Source organism: Acomys russatus, chromosome 10, assembly GCF_903995435.1.
Source record: "Acomys russatus chromosome 10, mAcoRus1.1, whole genome shotgun sequence".
Classification (NCBI taxonomy): domain Eukaryota; kingdom Metazoa; phylum Chordata; class Mammalia; order Rodentia; family Muridae; genus Acomys; species Acomys russatus.
The window spans coordinates 70,030,673-70,038,075 of record NC_067146.1 but is presented as its reverse complement, the minus strand read 5'-3'; the positions used below and the strand labels follow the sequence as shown (position 1 = coordinate 70,038,075).

Sequence of the window (7,403 nt, the reverse complement as noted above, 5' to 3'; positions counted from 1 at the left end):
GAGCAGCAGAAACTGTTACTCACTCAGGTCCCTGAGAAGAATAACAAGCTAGAACTAACCACTGAGCCATCTCTCAACACCCCCTTCCTGCCATTGCTTAATAGTTTATTTTTAACAGATAATTTAGAAATCTGTTTCCAGGGCTGAGTTGTAGCTCAGCGGTAGAACGTTTGCCTAGCATATACAAAGCCCTGGGTTTGAGCTCCGCGCTACTGAAACAAACAAAAGGTGTTGTTGCTGTTGTTGTTTTGCTCCATCTATGAACTTGAGTGTGAAGTACTCATGTACAGGACTGCTGTTTAACTCATGCCAAGGCAGCAGCCACATCTGCGTGTGGGCAGATATGAATGACTTCAAAACCAGCTCTTTCCTGGCCCTGGCTGGTTGCTCTGCCAAGCGGAGTTGCAGCTGGGACGATGAGGGTGTGCTTCTGTGTTCTGTGCCTGGTGAGCGGTGGTGACAGGCTTAGAAAGGGGCATGACCCGGCAACGGCTGGTCACCACTTCCAGGTGAGGAGGGAAGGTGTTGCTGCCATTCTCTCCGCCACCCACAACCTTAGACTTTATGGTCCCCACTTGGTCTTCAGATGACTTGAAGGTTGCAGAGCTCCTCACGTCTCCAGGCTTCCCGCTGACGTCCGATCACACGGTGCACAGGGCAGCATATGTTTTCTGTCCTGCCTGTGAAGATGTTTCTTGAGTCTTCTTGTAGAGGTCATCACTTTCTTGGACGTTTTCCCATAGGCAGCAGAGACCTACCTGCACATCCTAGAGAGGTTCTGCTTCAGCATCCCTAACGTGGGGAGGCCCAGCCTCCTCTTCAGCTCTCTATAGTGTCTCTCATTGGCTGCCAGGACCAGGGGCAGAGTGACAACGTCTTCTTCCACCTTGGCAGGCTCAGCTGGAAGCTCTTCTTCCTCCACCTGTGTGAGGCCCTCTACAGATGGAGTCCGGTGGGCCACACCTGGGTCAATAGGGATCTCAATCACAAAATCGAGAAGCACACCTCTGTTAGGAGAATTTAGGTTGATACCTTGGCTGGCAGAGTCTGTGTTCAGATGGCAGCTGGCATCACTGCTGGGATCGCCGGTAGGTACCACAGGAGCCAAGCTCCGAGTACCCAAAAGGTTTACTTTAACTATGTGTGGTGGTACCCACTTGAAATCCTTTGGGAGGTGGAGGCAAATGGATCAAGAGTTCAAGGCCATCCTCAAGATGTATAGCAAGTTTGAGGACAGCCTGGAATACATGAAACCCTGCTTTCAAAAGACGAAGGCAAGAGAGCCGGGTATAGTGGCTCTTTAATCCCAGCACTCAGGAGCCCAAGGACCTCTGAGTTCAAGGCCAGCCTGGTCCAGAACAGCCAGGGCTACATTGTGAGGCTCCACCTTGAAGAAAACAAAAACCAAACCATACCAAAAAACAAAACAAAACAAATCCCCCACCATATTTATTTTAATTGTGTGACTTAATTGTATGAAAATAAAACATTTCCATTGCCCAGTCTTGTCTGGCCGGAATGCTAACTTTTATTTCTCTTCCCTTGAGACACTCAAACTCTCTGATCAAGTCTTTCAGACAAAGGCCAAAGTCACCCAGACAGAAGGACCTCACAGAAGTAACTGACATAAAGGCAGGTGTTGGTAATCACAGTATCGGGTTATACCCGGGGAATTCACTGTCATCAGCTGACATCAGCGATACCTGCCCTTGTTGAGTTCAGCAATGCTATGGGGTTGGTGGTGTTGGGGGGACATTGAGGTCAGCACCCTCGTTTTGCAGCTCTAGGCACTGGACTTGGGGCAGTCACATGCCTTGCCGAAGGTCTCGGTCTGGGAACACTAGCGTAGCCAGGTTCAAACCCAGACTGGTGTGACACTGAGGCCTTACCACAATGTCCACCAGTCACTCCACACACAAATTCCATCTAATGTGCTTGGTGGTTGTGAAGGGCTGCTGTTTAACTGTCGGATATATGTGGACTTATATGTTAATTTTTATAACAGTCCTTGCTATTAAATATTATGCGATCACCTCAACTTACTTCATTGCTCATGGTTCTCCCGCACTTGAGTGATGTCCCAGTTAAATTGAGTCATTCGCACTTACTCAACTACAGCACACATTCTCCTACCTCCTGGCATTTATATACTTTGGGCTTGAAGTCTGGAGCAAAGCCCTGCCTCAGACAGCTCTGTTTTTCAACAGTGTAGTTCAGCAAACACTTACAGAACATTTACTGTGCAGCCACGAAAGTGAAGATGGCCATGAGAAGATGGCAAGAGATGGACATGCCAGACGGTTTCTAGACTCTGCCTGTGGGCCAGTCCAACAGACATGGGCGACTTGCTGCTTTGAATCCTCCGCTCAAGCTAAGGCTTCATCCCCAAGAATTTTTTCTCCCAGCAGCATCTTGTGTGTGTCTTCTTCCACTGGATGATATCCCTAGCCTACTGCTCCTTGAAGAGAGAGAGAGAGAGAGAGAGAGAGAGAGAGAGAGAGAGAGAGAGAGACAGACAGACAGACAGACAGACAGACAGACAGACAGACAGACAGACAGAGACAGACAGAGACAGAGACAGAGACAGAGAGACAGACAGAGACAGAGACAGAGAGAGACAGAGAGCAAATCAACTGCAGCTTGTTGAAGACTCCTAGGAAGACAGAGAAGCAGGATTCTGCCTCTTAGGTTTTCTTGGAACGTCAACCCAATCAGCACCCTCCTTCTTCGGGGCTTTGCTCCAGCTTTGGGACTCTTCAGTGGTACCTAGTGACCACTTCTTTGGACCACTATAAGATGTTAGCAGCCTCCCTGACCTCTCTTTTCTAGGTGCCAATCACATCTCCTACAGTTGTGACAATTGAAGCTCTCTACAGACATTGCTCGATGTCCTTTGGGGAGCTCCACCATCCTTGACTGAAAAGCTGTAGCTGCTCCCCTGCTGTCGTCCTGTCCCAAACTTGTGCATTTCGCCCCTCCCTCCTGCAGTCTCTGTGGACCTAACTGTCGTGAGCCTGTTCCCACCATCATATTTAGTTCAAGAAACCATTCCTTTCCCCACCCCTTCTTTCCTGATCCCTCTTTTCTTTCTTCTTCCTTTCTCTCCTGTGCCCCACTCCCCAGGCATGGTTTCTCTAGGTAGCTTTTGTCTGTGCTGGAACTCACTTTGTAGACTAGACCAGGCTGGCCTCGAACTCACAGAGATCCACTTGCCTCTGCATCCTAAGAGCTGGAATTACTTCTTTTCTATCTTTTAAAGACTTTTTTTTTTTTTTTTTTTTTTTACATGGCAAATGAACTCTTTCCTCCTCTACTTGCTTTGGTCGTGATGTTTTGTCACAGCAATAGAAACCCTAGGTAAGACAGAATGGCTTAAAAACACTGAAAATAGATCTGAAAAAGGCATGTAGCGAGAAGTGTCAGAATGTCTTTACATCAAAGCGAACACTCAGGTGTGTGCACTTCTTACCCAGTTTCAATCTCCAGTGTGATGCTTTCTTGCCGACATGGACTTATGAACATGAGGCAGTAGTTCTGTCTAGGAAAACTTTGTCTCTCTGCTTTTACGTTTCTCACCTATGAATGCTGGCCTGACTTTCCTGTTCTGTTCTATACCGGAAAGAAAAGCACCAGTCAAACTTGACTTCCCTCTCCAGGCAGAGCCCAGGCAGTCTGTGGCCATCAGCAGGTTTGCCTGCTTTGTTCCTACAGGAGACGGACCCATTAGCTGAAACTCATATGCCATTAGATTATTTTAGATTATGTGACAAACTTCCTTCTTTCTCGCCTTCTCTCTGCACTCTCTTTCTTTCTTGTTTTGTCAGCATCTCACTACGTAGACCTAGCTGGCCTGGGACTTGTTATGTAGATCAGGCAGGTTTTGCGCTAACAGAGAATCCCCTGCACCCTCCTTCTAAGTGCTGGGATTAAAGGCGTGTCCAGCACCTCTTCTGTCTTAATGTAAATTAAGTCTCCACTAGGACAGGACTAAACACTGGTACTCCCCAGATATCAGCCAGCCTATGGCACGGGGATCCTTGTGCGCTCAGAAAGAGTTCAAATGGGCTTTTGACAAGAGTCCTCCGAGGCTCTCCAGGGGGCATTTCCATCAGGGGACCTGGCAGAAGTACTTTTCACAGCCTGGGCTTGAATCCATTGTGAGATGGGCTCTCCAGCTTTGCATACAGAAGGAAAGGGCTTTTTGGTGGACAGATCTAGGAGGCCCAGTGTGAGTTAGGTGCCACAGGAGTCCAAATGCACAAAAGGCCCAAGAAGAACTATCTGGCCTGGTGCCCAGGCAGGAATCTGTGATGGATACTTCATCCTGAGGGAGAAAATGAACGGGTGTGTGTTTTGAAATTAAGCACTTACTGATTATTACTTTAGGGGGTCTTAAAACATTTAGCTCTCAGCTTATCAGCCCTCAATATATGACATTAAAAAAAAAAAGAACCTGAAAGATAAAATGCCTCCGAAATTATAAACAGAGACATAGAATGACAGATCCCTAATGGTTAAAAGATGTTATTTTCTTGAGCATATGTACAAAAGACCCTGTCCTCACTGGGAGGAGAATGCTCAGGTCACAACCATTAAACCTTGTCTTTCTCTCCTTCGTTCCACAGAGGCTGGCGGAGACGCTTCAGTAGGGAGAGGGAACAGCTGGATCATGCATCTTTCAGATAAGAAGAACTTGTGCCCTTCAGCACAGGGAGCCCTCCAGAGAAGGGTGAACCCACCCTGTCGTAGAGTGTGCAATCCATGCCGGGCTGCCAGAGCACAGCAGGATTAGAAGTGATAGTCTGTGTTTATTTTTTGTCTGGAATATATGGAAATGCAGCTTTACGGCGTGAGTTTTTAACTGTTGTGATATATGGAGGCTGGACTAGTTGGCAGCCTGGGCCCAGCCTTTTGGGTTTCACACGGTAGACAGCAGGTTGGGAGCTCACTAGAGCCACGGTCTCCTTTCAAGATCAGAGACTTCATGTCCTGACCCTTGAAAGAAGCCTCTAACTGAAAAATTGCTAGCTGCAACCAACACTCCCTTAAAAAAAAAAAACGCTTTATTACAATCCATTTATATGTGTGTGTGTGTGCGTGTGCGTGAGCATGTCATGGAATGCATATGAAGGTCAGAGGGCGACCTGGAGGAGTTAGGTCTAGCCTTCTGCCATGTGAGTCCTGAGGACCAAATTCAGCTTGTCAGCTTTAGCACCAAGTGCCTTTATCTGCTGAGCCATTTTCCTGTCCCAATATTCTAATTATTTTTGAAAGATTTCCCCAACTGTTTTATTTGTAATATTTTTGGGTGCATATATGGGGAGGTGTAGGAAATTTGGAAAAAGTAACCTTTTGAAGTATGATTCATAGCTCGTGTAATTCGTCTGCTTGGAGTGTACATGGCAACGGCTCTTAGCATGCTCTCAGAGCTGTATAGTCATCGTCACCCTAAAGGGAAGCAATAGCCACCAGCAGCCAGCTACTTCCCACCTCCCCACTCCTTCACTATGTGCCAGCCACTGATCCACCTTCTATCTCTTGATAGTTAGCATAAATAGGATCAGGTAGCACCTGATCTTTTATCTGGCTCCTTCCACTTAAATATAGCATTTTCAAGGTTCATCCTATTGTAAGATGGCTCAATACTTTGTTACTTTTTATGGCTGTGTAATAGAATATGGATATACCATATTTGTCGATAAATCAGTCAAGGCTGTTTATTCTTTATGGCTATTTGGGAAACGTTGCTGTAAATAGTTGCGTGCCAGCTTTTATGCGATTGCATACTCTCATGTCTTTGGGATGTGACTGGGCCACATCACAACTTCATGCTTAATATTTGGAGAAACTGCCAAATTACTCGGTGGTTTTTAACGAGTGATAACTATGTTTCTTTGTTAGAGTTTCTATTGCTGTGAGAAGAAACCACGGCCACAGCAACTTTTATAGAGGAAAGCATTTGATTGGGACTGGCTTACCGGTTCAGAGGTTTAGTCCATCATCATCATGGCGGGAAGCATGGCAGTGTGCAGGCAGACATGGTGCTGGAGAAGGAGCCAAGCTACATTGTTATCAGCAGGCAGTAGGAAGAGAGAGTGACTGGGCCTGGCTTGAGCATCTGAGACCTCAGAGCTCACCCCCAGTGACACACCTCCTCCAACAAGGCCACACCTCCTCCAACAAGGCCACACCTCCTCCAACAAGGCTACACCTCCAACAAGGCTACACCTCCTCCAAAAAGGCCACACCTCCTCCAACAAGGCCACACCTCCTCCAACAAGGCCACACCTCCTATCAGTGCCACGCCCCCTGAGCCTATAAGAGCCATTTTTATTCAAATCAACTTTAGGCATTTGAAACTGTTGGATCACAGTTGTATTTACAAGTGACGCACAAAACCCTTTCTCAGGAAGTTGGCACACATTCTCTAGGTTTCTCTATTAGTCTGCTTTCTTTGTTCCCCTCCCCATGCCCTTTCTAATTGCTCTATCTTCTCACCAGTGTTCACTGAGGCTTATGATTACATCCAAAGGAAACTAGACAGTGCTTGTGAGGGCACCTGGGACTTCGGAGCACATATTGGCCTGTATCTCACCTTGTATTTTCTTGGAGCTAAACACTAAAATACTAAGTTTCTCTTCGTGTAGCCCTGGCTGTCCTGGAACTCACTATGTAGGCCAAGCCGACTTCAGACTCCCAGAGATCTATCTGCCTGCCTCTGCCTCCTGAGTGCTGGGAATAAAGGCGTGCACCCTCACTGCCCCGCCCAGCAGTAATCTTTATTTTTAATCTATATTTTAAATAATATGAGGAACTCATTGTGCCTTGCTTCTTTCTGTATGCCCACCTCTAATTTTCTATATTTAAAATAATGTTTTTATTTATACTTTGTTATTATAAATTAAAATTTAAATCTGGTATCATAATAGCAGGGCCTTTTCTCTCTGTTTCTATTGCTACTGGCTTCTCAATCGTTCCGTTGATCCATTTCCTTTTGTTGAACTATATTTACTAGTAATTTTTTCAGAGAAGGGCTGGTCACATCTTATGTCCTCCCTTGATATGGTCTCAGATTCAGACCAGGTTGCAGAATGACTATTTGTGCCGACTCCCTGTCATTTTCTCCCCCTTACCGCTACTGTCACATCCTTGCCTCTTCTGACTTTGTAACTTGGCCATACTTGAATCCTTTTAAGAGAGAGTGTTGCTTGCTGGGTGTGGTGGCGCACACCTTTAAACCCAGCACTCAGGAGGCAGTGGCAGGCGGATTGCTGTGAGTTCGAGGCCAGCCTGGTCTACAAAACGAGTCCAGGACAGCCAGGACTACACAGAGAAACCCTGTCTCAAAAAAAAAAAAAAAAAAAGAAAGAAAGAAAGAAAGAGTATTGTGTGTGTGTGTGTGT

At 46.4% G+C, this 7,403-nt stretch overlaps 1 pseudogene; it reads right to left on the bottom strand.

Moving 5' to 3' along the window:
- Positions 1-465: 465 nt before the first annotated feature.
- The window catches only part of LOC127194170 (tumor protein D54-like), a 51,387-nt pseudogene continuing 44,449 nt past the window's right edge, over positions 466-7,403 (bottom strand).